This window comes from Musca domestica, unplaced genomic scaffold (assembly GCF_030504385.1).
Source record: "Musca domestica strain aabys unplaced genomic scaffold, Musca_domestica.polishedcontigs.V.1.1 10, whole genome shotgun sequence".
Taxonomy (NCBI): domain Eukaryota; kingdom Metazoa; phylum Arthropoda; class Insecta; order Diptera; family Muscidae; genus Musca; species Musca domestica.
In genome coordinates this window covers 8,612,275-8,629,903 of record NW_026712115.1, presented here as the reverse complement: position 1 = coordinate 8,629,903, position 17,629 = coordinate 8,612,275, and the positions used below count along the sequence as shown (strand labels likewise).

Sequence of the window (17,629 nt, the reverse complement as noted above, 5' to 3'; positions counted from 1 at the left end):
GTGTTAACTGATGATGATTTGCTTTATGATGCTGTTTGTATGCATTGGGATTTTCGTTTACATATAGGTCCTGTTAAGTGTTCTGCAACATTGTTGTGTTGGCCATTTTATAGCAAGAATTGATGATGTCGTGATAGTGAAATAGAAATTGAAAGACTACAAATGGCTTGAGTATTTTGAAATCAAGATCATTATTCCAGGGAATGAATGGATGGAAGGTTTGTTTGCGAACGAGGATGTCCATATATTATGTATTGTATGAAGAGCAATATATCTTTGATAATAAATATTAGGGTAATTTACAGTCGAATCACTTATGAGTGTGTTAGAAGTGAAGCAAAGCAAACAGGGACTTAGACCACAACGACCCCCCCCCCAAAAATAAAAAAAAAAAAAAAAATAATATTTTCACAAAAACAAAAAACTCACATATACCTCATATAAAATGGAAGGAAGTAGTCCGTATTGCCCAAACCTGAGACTCGGTACTAAAATGGGCAATATTGGTACCATCTCCATAAAGCCAATCAAAATATCTATATTAATAAAAAAGTAAATTAATTGACTTACTGACTGACTTAAATATCAACGCTTAGATGAAGCGGCTGGAGCTAGAACCTTAAAATTTTAGGGTCACTCATGATCCGCAAGTGTCAGATAAGCTGCAAATTCTTACTAAAACGTTACTAAAGGAACTAACTATTGCAACCTTTGCATTTGACGAACTAGTTGAGCTAGAGCTCTTAACTTTGGAATGAGGGTCACTGATGGAATGTATGATAGATATAACAAAGAGAATTCGCATTTAGCGTACCAAAAGTATTAGAATATACTACATTTGCTACCATTTCGTAGCATGTGAACGGTTTGAGCTAAAAGCTTGAAATTTGAAATAGGAATCAAGGTAGGTTCGAAGGACTCAATTTTGGAAGTGTTTATACGAAAAGTACTATATGGTATTAAATTTGGTCAAACTGGACTATACAAATTTGGAAATAAGATTACTTTTTTAGGTAGTTTTGGAAATTCGAACTTATGTGTACAAAATGGTACTTAAATTGGTACAATTTAAATTTTGGGTGAACCGGTTGAATTGAAATCCATAACTTTGGAAATACGATTGAGTGATGTAGGAAATTATGAAATGTGTACTAAATCGTACAAAATGTGGTACAATTTGTGTAAATCAATAGAGCTGGTATCCTTGTTGGAGTATAGGAATAATATATGAAGGTAGTCTTGAAAATTTGTATTTAGGTGTACTAAATCTGGCTGGAATCCCGAATTTTGGAGTTAAGATTACTGTTGGAGCGTAGGGTTGGGGTATGAATGAAGTTTTGTGTATTAAATTCGTACTTATGTGTACAAAATTTGGTGCATTTTGGATTTGGCTGAACAAAATATTGCAATTGGGAAATTCGATTTCTACTGGATTGTATGATACAAGTTGTGTTGCAAACTTGTACTTATTTGTACTAAATGGTACTAAATTTGGTACAAATTGAATTGAGTGAATCGGTAGAGCTGGAATTGTAAAATTTGGAAATATTATGTTTATGGGATTGTATGTTTGACGTATGTGGGAATTTTTGGAAATTCGTACATATGTGTACTAGATTTAATACATTTTGGCTGAACCGGTAGGGCTGGAAGCCTGAAATCGAGAAATGAGATTTCTATTCGATTGTATGATACAGGTTGTGTTGGAAATTTTGTTACTAAATCGTTCAAAAGTTGGCAGGAGTTGTGGTGATCCGATAGAGCTTAAATTTGGAAGTAAGATTTCTATGGGATTGTATGATTATGGTATGGAGGTAGTTTTGAAAAATTTTAAGAATAGGATAGGAGTATGTAGGAAAGTTTTGGAAATTCGTATTTATGTGTACTATATGGTACTAAATTAGGTATTATTTGGATAAGGGTCAACAAATAGGGCCGTACTGCTGAAATTTAGAATAAAAATTACTGTAGGAGTTTATGATTGGGTTATATAAGAACTTTTGGAAATTGGTACTAAATGTGCACCAAATGGTACTAAGTTTGGTACAAATTGGTTTCGGCCAAACCTATAGTCCTGAAATTTGGAACTGTTTTCGGGAATAAGCATTACAAGAATACAAAAGTTGATAAATGACACAAGATTTACTATTGATTGTACAGAGATATATTTCTTAATTTTGGTGTTGAAGTCAGAATTGGTGTGAAGTGTTGAGATACAAAAGTGAAATAACTGACTGACTGAATCATCAACGCCCATGCGAAACGGATGAAGCTAGAATCTTGAAATTTTACATGTGGGTCAATGTTGGTGGGTAAGGCTGAGATAAGACTAGGTTTCGGACTATAAGTGTACTAAATAGGTTATGGAAATGTGTTTTAAGTGTAAGAACTGTACTAAATGCTACTAAATTTAGTATAGATGGTGGGAATATATATAGAATGGGAGAAGAGATAAAATTATGCAATTCGATATTAAGATCAATGCGAAATATATGCAATTTAGCCATATTTTAAAACATTAAATGAAACAAACATTAAACATATTTTAATAAAAAGCTAAAAAACCTATGTACCCATTTCTAGGAAATGATAACACAGAAAAGTTATATATCTAAAATGAACGGATTCTGAGGAAACTTATTTCTAAAATGTCCAAAAGTGTTGAAGATAGGGGAACGTGCCAAATTCCGAAGTTCAAAACACCGATACACATGTCGCTGAATTTTAGCTGAACTTGCAAAATCTGCTTCAAAAAATCTAATTTGGTTGGAAAATTCAAAATAACTTTAAATCCAGACGAATCGTTTCTCATTTCAAATCGACCTACCAACCCATTATGGGCCATGTCCCATCTTATAATGGTAGGTAAAAAAAAATTGCAAAAACTATCTTCATATACATACATACATATACTCACATGCAATTACATCAATGCCAACAAATGTGACATTTCATTTACCAAATACGGCTGTAATAAAATTTTAATAATCATTTGAGAATATCAATCAAAATGTAAAACAATCTGATTACAAATTTCGCTGTTTCTCTCGTTCGTTTGTATTCTGTTTTGCTGCATGCTTGTTTCCACTTCACAGTTTACAAATTAATACGCTGGGGAATTTTTATTAGCCATTGTTGTATCGCAGCAAAACAAAACTAATTGAATTGGAAACGAAACGAAACAAACGAGATTGAGTTGCAGCAGCTGGAGGAGCAGCAACAGAAGAACATTGAAAATAATGTGAATAGATTGACAGACCCGTAGAGAACAACTACGACATATAGATTGTAAGCAATTTGTTTATCGTCCATTCATTAGTCGATGAGAAGTACCGAATATAATAATGTCAATCAGAATATGCAGCAACGGAAAAATGAATAAAAAATACATATAAAATACGATTTTTTTTGTTTAAAATCATTTCATATACATGGTATAGCGGAATTATTTTAATTGGATATTATGGAATGGAATTTTGACACATTCGTATTAGATTTATTGGCTTTTATTTAAGGTTTATTGAACAATTAAACCACCATATCATACATAGTGTGGAGGATATTAAGTTCTTCATTCCGTTTGTAACTCATCGAAATAATAATTTTAGACATAACAATGTATATTCCTTATAAGCGTAAAATTCTAAGGCGATTTAGCCCTGCCCGTCCGTGCGTCTGCCCATTTGATGTAATCAAAAGTCAAATCTAATAAAGGAGGCTAAAATTTTGCACAGATCAGTCTTTTGTTTGCAGGCAGGTCAAGTTCGTAGGTGGGCTATATCGGTCCACGATATCGTATAGCCCCCACACACACATTCGGTATTTTGAAGATTGTAGCCACATTTTCAATGGAATTGTCTGAAAATCCACAAAAGGAGTTCCTTCGGAGTACTTTACCCCCTGGAAGAGTATTGTCTATACAGGTCCATCGCTATACTATTGTATAGTCCCACGGTACCCTCCTTTGATGATGTCTATATAGGTCCACAATATCATTTAGCCCACATACAACGGTACCCGCCGATTTTCGATATTTTGACGATTTATTCATTGGAGTTGTTTCAAATTTCGTATTTATAATGGATACTGCAACCTATGACAAAAAATTGCGTATGCTGGCACACGTTTTCGCATAGCCTTCATATAACGGTTCCTCCCAATACTTGGTATTTCGATGATTTAGCTACATTATCCACTGGAGTTGTTTTAAATTTCGTATTTAGAGTTTTTAATGGCAGAAAATTGTCTATGCAGGTCCAGGTCTTCGTATAGCCTTGATATAACGGTACCTCCCTATATTCGGTATTTTGATGATTTTCAGCGGAGTTTTATACCTTCCACCTTGAAAATGAGGCCATTCCGTTTGTAACATCCCTAAATATTCGTCGTGGGCCATATATTCATGATCAGCATAAAATTCTATCGATTAAACGATGTCCGTCTGTCTATCTGTCTGTACGTCTGTCTATTGAAATCACGATACAGCTCACATTATATGGCAGCCCAATTGTAGGCAGAACCAGTAAAGAAAGTCGTAAAGTCGGGCGGGGCCGACTTTATGATACCCTACACCACTTTGCTAATTAAGTAGAGCTCCACATAACAATTTTAAGTTTTTATGGGAGAATTCAATCATACACCCTATGATTATAATTATAATTTAAAATTCAAAGGACTAAATATGCCGAAGCATTTGTATCTTTTAAATTAGGAATTGTATTGCCCATTTGGTGCACAATTAATTTGAAATCGGATAAAGATATATGGGAGCTATATCCAAATCTGAACCGTGGGTAACAAATATAACAAATCGGATGAATAATATATATGGAAGCTATAGCTATATCTGAACCGATCTTCACCAAATTTGAAATACTAGCTTCTAGACTCAATTCGGTCGTAAGTACCAAATTCCATCCCATTTGGACAAATATTAGACTTTGGTGTACAATCGAAGGTAAATCGGACGAAGTTATATATGGGAGCTATATCCAAATCTGAACCGATTTCGATAAAATTTAGCAAATGTATTTCTGAGCTGTATTTGATATATTTCCCCAAATATTGTTGTTGCATAGTGCATATTACGGAAGCGGTGGACAAAAATAACAAATCGGATGAACAATATATATGGGAGCTATAGCTATATCTGAACCGATTTCGATCAAATTTGGCATACATATTTTCAGGCCTAATTTGGGTGTATATGCAAAATTCCATACAATTCGGGCTGATATTAATCCTTTGGTGCACAATAAAAGGCAAATCGGACGAAGATATATATGGGAGCTATATCTAAATTTTGACCGATTATCTCCGATTTCAATAGGGTTCGTCCTTGGGCCAAACAAAAGATCTTTGCAAAATTTCATCTGGATCGGGCAATAAATGCGACCTGTACTTTGTTTACAAAAATACATGGACAGACGGACAGACGGACGGACGGACGGACAGACGGACGGACGGACAGACGGACATGCATAAATCGACTCAGAATGTGATTCTATGCAGATCATCAAAAGGAACTATGGGTCTATCTCGTTTCCTTCTGCCTGTTACAAACAAATGCACAAAGACATAATACCCTGACCACCTTGTGGTGTAGGGTATAAAAATTTGTATTGTGTCCAGGAAGGTTGATTTTGAACATGATACTTATCGGTCCATGTTTTGGTATAGCCACTTATAATGGCACCTCCCGATATTCGGTATTTTGATGATTTTTGCAATTTTTGTCTAAAAATTGGTATTTGTTGATAATAATGAGTTCAAGCTCCGGTAGCGAAAAAATGTATGTATAGGTCCATGTTTTTGTATAGCCGCCATATAACTGTTCCACCCGATATTCGGTATTTTGATAATTTTGCCACATTTTCCACGGATTTGTCTAAAAATTGGTATTTGTAGTCGATAATGGGTTATGTTTTCAAATTTTGTATTTTAGAAGATTTGATAGATGACAAACCTTGAAGTATAAAATTGTCTGTAGAGGTTTAAGTTTTGGTGTGGCCCCATATAACGGCCTCATTCACTTTATGGTTTTTTGATAAGTTTAACTGCATTATCCAAACGGTCTTGCTGTAGTGTAAAGTGGAACATGTTTGAATTTAGATCAGGGCAAGGCAAAGAGCCTCAAAAATTTTTTGTGATTGTATGTGTTTTGAAATAACAAAATATTTCAAGTGTTTTTATGCCTCTCTTTATAGAGTGAGAAATAATTGGTTATATTTAAATTTTCAAGTTAAAATTTTTCGTTTTAAAACAACTTCGTTGTTAAAAATTAATATTTTGATCAGACAATTCGGAGATATATTTGCACAGTCATTTCAATTGTTTCATTTTAAAATAAAAAAAATATATAAGTTGACATTTTAAAAAATTTTATATAATTTTTATTAAAAAAATTAAAAAAAAAATTATTAAACACAAATAATAATTTCCGACTTAACATCCTAACCATCTAAGTTGATCCTTAAAAAATTAATACCGATTACCACAGGCTGACATACGCAAATAGCTGTAGAATTTTATGCTGATTAGAAACGCAGGATGGGTCCTAAAATATTATGTCTATGAATTACAAACAGAATGACAAACATCACATCCTGTTATTTTCCCTAATATTGACTAAGAACGTACATATAATTTCAGAGAAATCAAGGGATTTGAAAATGTCCATTAATTTGGAAGGACAATAAATTTGTCGAACAGTATGAAATAAATTTCTATTCCTAACATGTGAATTCGTATGCAAATTTTGTCAAATAGAATTCAATCAAAGAATATAAATCTTAAAAATTGTAATGTTTACAATTTCGGAAATATTTGTTTCAAATATATAGTAAGATATATTTGTGCTCCAATATTTCTTACGGTGTATTCATAGAAATATCCGACATCACCTTCCTCATCGTCTGCTGATTTAGATACTTTTTTAAAATATTATTTTCTTTGCCAAATGGTGGAGGGTTATTAAAGTTCGGCACGGCCGAACTTGATGCTTTTTTACTATTTTTTTCAAGTTGCGTATTTGAATATGGTAATGACTTATGACAAAAGTTACCTATGCAGTTTCACGCCTTCGTGTAATCGGGTATTGTATTGTAATCGGGCTGACGAGTAGTGGATAATCGGTGTTTACTATGTAGGCTGTTAGGATGTTTATGTCCAGATCTTCGGAGACAGCTTGGGTTCTCATGGTATAATCAATAGGAGACGGCAGTTCACAGTAGAGATACTCGGGAGCCACTGTCAATGGCTTTTAAGCTGAATCAGGGTTCGTTCGGGTTCGGCAACACACTGAAGGTATGGTCGGCAGCCAGTGTCTAGGACTTTGCAGATCGATGGAAACTCGAATTTCGAAATATCTTGCCCAAAATTGAACTCCAAATAAAATTTCATATTTCCAGATCTTAATAATACCTCTGCACGATTTTTGGTACTTTAAGCACGAACTTTCGATAATCTGGACCTACCTCAATACATTATCAGTGGCAATATATCAGGATCTTTAGATGTTTTACATTATCTAACATCTGAAAGAAATATCACAATGCAAGCAATCTCCTTGGATGATGTTTTAAAAATTTTAAATGTCCTGACCCTGAGAGGATGAGAAAAAAGAGATAGAGCCATAATTACTTTTAAGGCATCTCATTGAATCACTTACTGAGTCGATTTACGGATGCCCGTCCCTCTGTGTGTCCATATATTTTTGTAAACAAAGTATAGCTCGTATTCATTATCCGAGTCAGATGAAGTTTCTGCACATTTGGCAGAACTCATCTACAATTACGTAGTTCATATTTGGTGAAAATCGATTCAGGTATAGATGTAGCTCCCATGCATATATTTCATCCGATTTGTTATTTTTGTTCCTCAAAGCCGTAATATGAACTCCATGACAACGATATTCAGAAAAAGATATGCAACATAGCTCAGAAGCACTTTTGCCAAATTTAATAGAGATCGGTTCAGATTTAAATATAGCACCACAAATTGGTTAATATAGGCCCGAATTAAATACATTTTGCATATACGAACGAATTTAGCCTCGCAGAAAGTATATCAAAATCGGTTAAGATATAAATATAAGTCGCATATATCCGATTTCATATTTCACTCCCTCACACCTGTAAAATACCCCACAACAACGATATTTGGTGCCAGCTATCAGATACAGCATAGAAAGACCTCTGCTTAATTATATAGAGATCGGTTTAGATTTGGATATAAGTCCCATATATATCTTCATCCGATTTTACGTTCATTATGCCTAAGCTCAAATATTTTGATGTATATCGGTTCCGTAACAAATGCCTCCATCAAATTTAGTAGAAATCCATTCAGAAGAGGATATACCTTCCGTATATTAGTTGCTTTCGACTTTAAATTATAACTGCTTTAAAGCCACTAAATACATTTAAAAACGATCACTGTTGGTATGATTTAATTCTCATAAATTACCCGTAAAAACGTTTATTTATTAGGGGTAGTTCCACTAAATATGCAAAGTGGTGTAGGGTATCATAAAGACGGCCCGGCCAACATTTGGACCTTCTTTACAGGCTTTAATTTGGTGTAGTAGTTTCAATTAATATTTTAATGCAGTTTGAATATAATATTGAATTTTAAACAGCTGCAGTAGTTTTAATATTCGCAAGATTGAAGTAAAAAGCTCTGCAAAAGCAATAAAAAATCAATTAATACCATATGTTTTTTTTTAATTCGATACAATATCCTGATGCAGCTTGAAACCTACATTTATACATGCATAAAATAGAACAATGTATTTTCTGTGTTAATGTCCATAATTTACACCAACATCAGAGGTCGTGTACAACAATACCCATTCTATTATTGAACGGCAATTATAAAAAACATAAATTTAATTTAAAACATAATAACACATTTTTTCAACAACAGTAATTTTTATAATTACACAAATTTATGTGTTCCATGTGTGTGTGCGCGCGATACAAATTAAAAACACAAACTAAAAACGCAAAATGAAACACAGAATATCGACAGGCCTATCACATTCGTAAGCCTCAAAATTAGAAGGACGGATTAATAGGACGATTGTTCGAACACAAAGAACCAGACAAATTCTGTGGCATCAGCATCTGGCGGGGGACAAACGAATCCAGTCAGATAGGTTGGCTTCATTTGTTCACTCGTCCAGTGTGCAGCCATCATAATCATCGTATTGCAGCTGTTCTCATGCATTTCCGTTAAATCTATCAGTACAATGTGTATGTGTGTGTGAATGTGTTCGGACAACGCATGGACACAAAAATGGACGAACGAGTTCGAGAACAAATTTGTATCGAAACCAACATGGATTTATTACTTCCTGCGTGAAGATGTAAATACATATGTACGTCTGTACCTTGTGATATGTGGTTTCAATTGATCCAATCTGGTCGATGTGATGATGTTCCAACATCGGCAGCAGTCAAAACCACAGCGGCTTATATAGGCTTTCTAACGGGGACATTGTTTTGAAAGTGTTTAATACTGTTCACCATCAAAGATGAATTATTTAAATATATATTTTTTTAAACAAAAAGACCATTCCGATCGATTACAATTCATATCGAAATGTAACAAATTATGATATATTGATTGGACCGTAAAATGGCGATGTGCAATTTTTACAGTTACAATAATTCATAACTTTACACCTCTATGAAGGATTAATGAAGGACAAGCCGATATTATTCCCTTTTGCACCTTACCTAATACTGATTTCACAATTCCGGTCATATGTATGTGACACCGGAATATACTATCCGTGGATTTATTTCGATGTGCAAAGTTTCGATCAAATTGTATAATACCTTGGAGAATTATGATGAGCAACATACTTGTGCCATGTATATTTATTTCAGTTTATCTGAACCGGATCTCGTTCTATCGGCGTTTTGAAAGTTTACTTAGAAAAATAACCAAAAAAAAAAGGTGGAGAATTCCACATTTTTAGAAGTTTTCGGATTAAGATTTCTCGGAATCCGTGCATTTTAAGTATATAGTGTCTTCGGCAATATTGTAGATAAAAATCTTCGAATTTGGTCCTTTTTTAAAATATGGCTAACAACTTACCAACTCAAAATCTATATATATAAATGTAAGTTGTGCTAGTTACTACGCTTATAACTTAAGAACCGCTGGACTGATTTTAACGATTCACACAAATTCGGAATTGTCCAAAAAAATAAAATCGCGTAAAAATGTGATATATTAACATTTTCATTTTGACTTTTCAAATGTACAATAGTAATATTTTATTTTGCATGACGTTTTTTTCCATTTTAACTTATTTTTTTTATGTACATTTGTAGTGTTTTTTATAATTTATTTTTGAATTCGAAAATTAATACTAATTTATTTAATTGACTTGATTTCTTGAGACCTGAAATTGATGGCGGGTTACATGGAAGTGTAGTACCGAATTATGTGGTGGCGAAACGGAATAGATGATATCGAAATAATTTAACGCGGTCACAAAGTTAAAAGATAATTATTTTTTCAAAATCGCTAAAAAATCACAAAAAAAGAGATTTAATTGCAAAAGTTGTCAAATCGGGAAAAAATCGAAAAAAAAATTTCAATGGAATCGAATTTTAAAAAAATAGCACATTCTATTGATAAACTTTGTAAGGATCTTTAAACAGTTGCTGTAAAAAATCAGCGAACAAGTTGAAGATTTTTTCAATTTGTTATTCTTCTTTTGTCAATTTTTTTTTCAATTTGTATTATCATATTGAATTCAGTGGATTTTTTGTGAACAAAATAAAGAATAATTTTTCACTACATACAATTTTTCACCAAAAAAATTAAATAAGTGCGAAATACGATGTTAACTGACATCTACCTTTCAACTCTAGGGCCGACATCGTGGTTCAGCTGGAAGATGCGGACACATTTAAACAAATAAAAATTACCGAAAAATCCTAATTTCAAAGCGTGGACCTACTTCCTTCGTGTGACAATAATCCGTCCAATGAGAGCTCAAAATGCAAAATTCTTTGGGAGTACAATCAGTAAAATATCAAATTTAAAGGACTTTTAGACTTTTAGTAAGAAAAGGATTTCTATCCTTCCAGAAATTCTTCCCAAATATTCGCTTTTGCAGGTCATGATATCGATCATAACTCACGGATAAGGGTACAACCCGATTTCATATTTATATAACCATCGTATGATTTAAGTTATTTTTGGGGTCTTGGTAACTTTTTTAATTTTTTGGTCCTTATTTGGCATCTTTGTTTCTAAGGGGGTAGAGAACCTCTTCGCATAAAATTTGAAATTTTTAGAGTACGGCCCATATTGGTCTTGACCACATTTATCAATTGATTTGGCTAAAAAAATTGTGTTTATTCTACCCTGGGGTAGGGAACCATCATACAGTTGGGGGTGAAAATCTTAATGTAATAGTAACCCTCAAGTCCACCTTTTGGCGGACAAAAAGATCGACATGGTAATTAACTTAGGCTATTCTTAAATCATTCAGCCCTCAATTATGAGGTGTACAAAATACAGTATATTCCAAATTACTGCTCATTTGCTACGATGTTTACCATACTAAATATTAATTTGATCCCTTACATGATATATACATTTTAATAGATTTGTATAGCACATCCACACATTTGAAGCCCACGGTTTAAATATTGAAGCCCACGGCTTAAATATGGGTGCAGGTATTTTAAAACACTTTTAATCGACCAGACCAGTTCACAGTCAGTCATATCTGTGAATAATTATGTTTTGACAAATATGCATAATAGACAAAAACTACGGGCCGGCAACGCGGACCGGGCCAGCTAGTATTTTATAAAATTATTTGTCATAAAATTCTACTACAGGTTCTAGAAAACGTAAAAAGTAAAAATTTTAAATAAAAGACACATTTTAGGGCTGAAGGTTGGCGCAAAAATCTCCAATTAAGAATTATTTTAAAAGGCTGACGTCAAAGATATAAATATTATATTGGGAATTTATGTGAAGTAGATCATACCAACTAAGAAACATATTTGAATGCGTATCATATTTTTAGAGTAGGCACAATTTGGAAACTATATCCAACTCTGAATCGATTTTTACAAATTTGACAGGGGCTTTTATACCTCTAGCTCGAAATTACATTGCTATATAGCGCACGAATGACTTCCATAAAAATTATATGAAACAAGCAAAAAAGTAGTAAGTTCGGCCATGCCTAATTTCGAATACCCTCCACCATTTTGAACGAATTAGAAATTTTTCAAAAAAAAATCCATTAAAAAATCTGTTAAAATCGTAAAAATATCAAAAAACGGAAGGTGCCGATATATGGGAAATATACGATATTGTGGACCAATATAGACAACTCTATAATTTGGGGGCGAAGTTCTCACAATGAACTCCTTGTGTAGGTTTTCAAACTATTCCATTGAAAAAGGTGGGTAAAATCATCCAAATAACGAATATACCGTTATATGGGGGCTATACGATATCGTGTATCGATATAGCCCATCTTCGAACTTGACCTGCCTGCAGACAAAAGACTGATCTGTGCTAAGTTTAGCTACCTATCTTAATTCCTTTTGACTGTAGCGTGATTACAACAGACAGGCGGACGGACGGGGCTATATTGTCTTAGAATTTTACGCTGATCAAGAATATATATATACTTTGTTGGGTTTAAAATTATCATTTCGATGATTTACAAACGGAATGAGGAAATAAATATAACTTCCATGCTATGTATTGTGGAGGGTATTAAAATGTTTATTGGGGCAATAGATATACCATACCGAGTTTGACCAAATGGAAAAATTCGGTTGAATATGAAAAAATCTTTCCAATATGGGTATAACATATATGGTGGACAGCAATCGTAAAATCGGATGATGTCTGTCGAAGGTGTATAAAAAACTAAACCGATCTCGGTAGAATTTTGCGGAGGTACTTTCGAGCTGTATCTGATGTGCGATATCAAATATTATTGTTGTGGAGTGCATATAAGCATGTGAGCGACTTTAATACCAAATTGGATGAAACATATATATGGGAGTTATAGCTATATCTGAATCGTGTTTTTTATCAAAATTAGAAGTACTTGCTTCTGGGCTGAATTCCGTCGGAAGTGCCAAAATTTAGTCCATTTGGGCTGATATTAGCAACTTGATGTGAAATGAACCTGAAATCGAATAAAGATAATCGGATTTCCAAATATCAGAATTCTCGCTCTATTTAAAAAAAAATGGATTCAGTTTTTATTACTTTTTCGTCGTATATGTTTTTCAGGAAAAATATAACTTGACTGATATTTAAAGAAAAATTCACAAATTTTTTACTTTTCTTAGAATATCGGATAAGATAGCATCATTTAATGAAACTCATAGTTACAACTCTTGATCTGGAAGACACAAAATTGTCTTCGAAATCGGGAAAGTATCAAAATTTATGTACTTAGTTTGGAATCATCGGGAATTTAAGGAAGGTGATAAAAAAAAGTGTTCCACGCCCAAAGAAACAAGGATAAAGTCATATCGATTGAAAAATACGGTAAAGACACTCGCAATAAATATCGTTCCCGCATAATAAGAACTCAATATGTCAGTATTTGGCGAATATAATGGGAAACATTGTCAATGGTAAAAAATACTTGAAATCGGAGTTATCCTTATAGTGCCAAAAATGGACTAACAAGATAAATTTTCTGTACTAATTATTCTGGATGTATACCATAGATCTCTATCAAAGTTCTATCTTAAATGTTGCGAAAGATATCTCAAACTATAGGAGTCCCTTTATATACAAGATTATACAAAGGCCTTACCAACGTTTAGCCTAAAAATCCGAAACTCCTTTAGAGTTTTCCTCTATAAACAAGTTCTATCAAATCCACTTGGTATTTCCACATTCCAGACTGGCAATTGTACAGTGAAATTATAAGAAAATTTGCAGAGAATAAGGGAAAAATGTTAATTGTTTAAGAAGTAAACATCGTTTTTTATTAACAAAAATTTATGATATTTTTTCATGGTACATGATGAATGTACAAATTTTGTACAGAGACTAATAATGAAATTTGATGTAGAATAATTCCTCCTTTGACACTTTTAACCAAAAGTTGTCATATAAAGGGTGATTTTATTCGGATTGGATACGTGTCTAATAAATAGTGAAAAGAATCAAAGTATAATTTTCTCTTTTAGTACAGTTTGAACGTATTTTCCAAGAAAACTCTTGCACTTAGATACGTGATTCTGAGACTTACAGTGAAATTTTGTGTAAAATTCTTTGACACCTTTCACCTAAAATTACATTTTATGTTACTTAAAGCATCAACAAAAAAGTGTAAGAAAAAACTTATCACAAAGATTTTTTGAATATTTCCGTTCTTTATACCCTACACAATAAGGTGGTCAGGGTATTATGACTTTGTGCATTTGTTTGTAACAGGCCATAGTTCCTTTTGATGATCCGCATAGAATTACATTCTGAGTCGATTTATGAATATCCTTCCGTCCGTCTCTCATTGTATTTTTGTAAACAAAGTACAGGTCGTATTTTTTGTCCGATCAAGATGAAATCATTTGTTCAGCGCAAGGACGAACCCTATTGAAATTGGTTAATCGGTTAAAATTTAGTTATAACTTCCTTATATTATATAGATGTAATTTGGAGTTTTGTACATACGTCCAAATTGAGTCTAGAAACAAGTATATCCAATTTTGTGAAAATCGGTTCAGATATAGCTTTAGCTCCCATACATAATGTTCGTTCGATTTGTTATATGTTCGTACATATTTGCCAAATTTTATTGATATGGGTTCAGATTTGGATATAGCTCCCATATATATATTTATCCGATTTGCCTTTTATTGTGCACCAAACGTGTAATACAAGCACGAATTGAAAAGGCACAAATGCCTCGATTCAGACGAGGATATACCTCTTATATATTAGTTCCTTTGGACTTTAAAATATAACTATAATTATAGCTGGTAAGATTTAATACTCACAAATTTCCCATAAGAAAAAACTTTTATTTATCATATTAAGCTCCACTAAATATTCAAAGTGGTGTAGGGTATCATAAAGTCGGCCCGCCCGACTTTAAGACTTTCTTTACTGGTTCTTTAACAATATTTTTTGAAGAGAATATTGATGCAAGTATTTTTTTTTTTTTTTTTTTTGATATACAGTGGTAATTAAGTGAAATTATTTGATATTTTACCTTTCTTTAGTTTCTGTTTAATCGACAAAAGTCCACCATCTATAGAGATTCCCCGTACTAACTATAATTCCTGCCGCGAGTTTCTCAAAGGATTATTAGGTATTAAGTATTAAGGTAGTTGGATTATAACAGATATATATGGAATATGTTTTGGAGATAAAGGAAAGTGAGTTAAGTACAATGTGGTCATAGAATATGGCTATGGGATTGGAAAGATGGATGAAGAGTTAAAATCATCTGAAACTATTCTAATACCCAAGAGCATTCTAATGCTTTTTCTTGTATTTCGTAATGTACACAAACATATATGTCTTTGGTCCTGAAGGTCCATGTTTTTTTTTTTCAATTCAACAGTGTAAACAAAGTTTTTTTTTCATTTCCACACAGTTGATAGGGTAGAAAAATAATGACCTCCTGTTTAAAGTACTTATAAACTATTGGGAAACGAATATTTCACTTTCTCTGTAATTGTTTTAAACAAAATGTTTTCATTTTATAATTTCCATTACAATTACAGATTAAATATCTATTAAATCGCTTTGAAAATTTGTTCCCAGAATTTTGTATGTGAGAAACAAAAACAACAAAGTTAGAAAGTTATTTTGTATACAAAAGCAACAGAAGCAACAACCATAATTGCAAAACTAAACACAACACAACAACAACAAAATCCAATTGCAAGAGCAAAACTCATATAAGTAATTCTGCCTGTTCTAATTGTGTGTTGACTGGCAACAATATTTGAAATTGTATTGGCATTCAACTGGTTTTTAGTTCGGCTTACATTATCTCACATATGGTGGCTAAGATAATGACCGATATGACCACGAATGGCGATATTAACGATATGGTTGATGAAACCTGGTTATTATTGGAGAAATGGTCGACTTTTGTTGTATTCCGATGCCAGATGGGCTATGAAATTCTTCATTGCTCTTATGTGGCTTATTGTTGTTCTTGTTGTTGTTTTTTTGTTGCAATAACTGTTTGCTCAACTGAAATTTTCCCATGAGAATCAGGTTACTACTGGACGTTTGATGATGATACGCCATTATGAATACACTTTTGGCTAAAGTCAATCGTAATTGATTACAGAAAAGGAAAACTGTATTTTTTTTTGCTCTTGCAACACTATAATATAATGAGATTCAAAGAATAAGGGAATATTGAAAAAATTTTAAAAATTTAGAACAACATTTTGATTTGGAGTTCGCCATATTAATACAGTAACTTCAGAAAATTGTCAAACGCCTACTTAATATTAAATGTTACACCATTTGATACGGCCAAAAAGCATTCGTTTAATAGCGGTTATAGACCCAGTATTTTTTTGGGCAAAATTCGTTTGAAGACATTTAGAATCACACACCTCCTTGTACAGGGTTGTCCATATTCGACGGACCCATCTGGCAACGCCATTACTTTTGACAGAGATGTCACATCGCTTAACGACATACCGCGTTTGAAGCGTCAGTCCAAGCTGATTTTTACCATGAACCAATACAAGCCACGCGAGCGCTCTGAAATAGTTGAAATTTACATTCAACAGAAGAAGTCAATTGTGAAAATTTAACGTGCTTTTAAAACATTAAAAAATGTGAGAAGTGCGCCTGCTAAGAACACCATTAAGCGTTTATACGAAAAATGTTCGACTGGTAAGGCTCTTTCTAATCCGAAGAGGCCATATAAAAGTCGACCAAGGCGATCGGCCGAGAATATCGCTGCCGTACGAGCCAGTGTTGAGAGGTCCCCAAGAACATCCCAAAAAACGCCGTTCTCAGCAGTTGGGCATGGCTCGGTCCACTTTACAACGGATTATTCGCATTGATTTGCATTTTTTCCCGTACAAAATTCAATTGACGCAAAAAATGTTGCCTGCGGACAAGCCTCGTCGATTGAAATGGGCCCAAAGAGTCATGGGTCCGTCAAATATGGGCAACCCTGTAGTTCTCCGAAAAACTTTTCAAAAAAGAATAATTATCAATTGATTTAAATATCGCACTCGAAGTTTTAGGTCAAAGTTCATTCACTTTTTTGAAGGTAAAATTCGTTCGTATGTGCCGAAATTTATTTAATTAAGGCTTATATTAACCATTTGGCCACAATATCTTGAAATCGCGTAAAGATATATATTCAGTTCTAATTACACTGTAGAGGACAAATTTGACAAATCGCTATAGCTATAGCTATATATATATAAACCGGTTTGCACCAATAAATGCGACCTGTGCTTTGTTTACAAAAATACGTGACGGACCAATGAGCGGACGGACATGCATAAATCGATCTATAGAGATCATCAATGTAACTATGGGTCTGTCCTTTATGTTACAAACAAATGCACAAACACATAATACACTGGCCACAGTGTGGTGTAGGGTATAAAAATTGTATATG

General features: G+C 33.3%; 1 long non-coding RNA gene across 1 annotated transcript in view; it reads left to right on the top strand.

Annotated features, from left to right (window-relative positions):
- LOC109613543 (uncharacterized) overlaps positions 1-2,991 on the top strand; it is a 41,998-nt gene extending 39,007 nt beyond the window's left edge. The window contains exon 4 of the long non-coding RNA XR_002195058.2: positions 2,584-2,991. This is a non-coding gene — a long non-coding RNA (uncharacterized LOC109613543). The remainder of the gene's footprint in view (positions 1-2,583) is intronic.
- Positions 2,992-17,629: the final 14,638 nt, after the last annotated feature.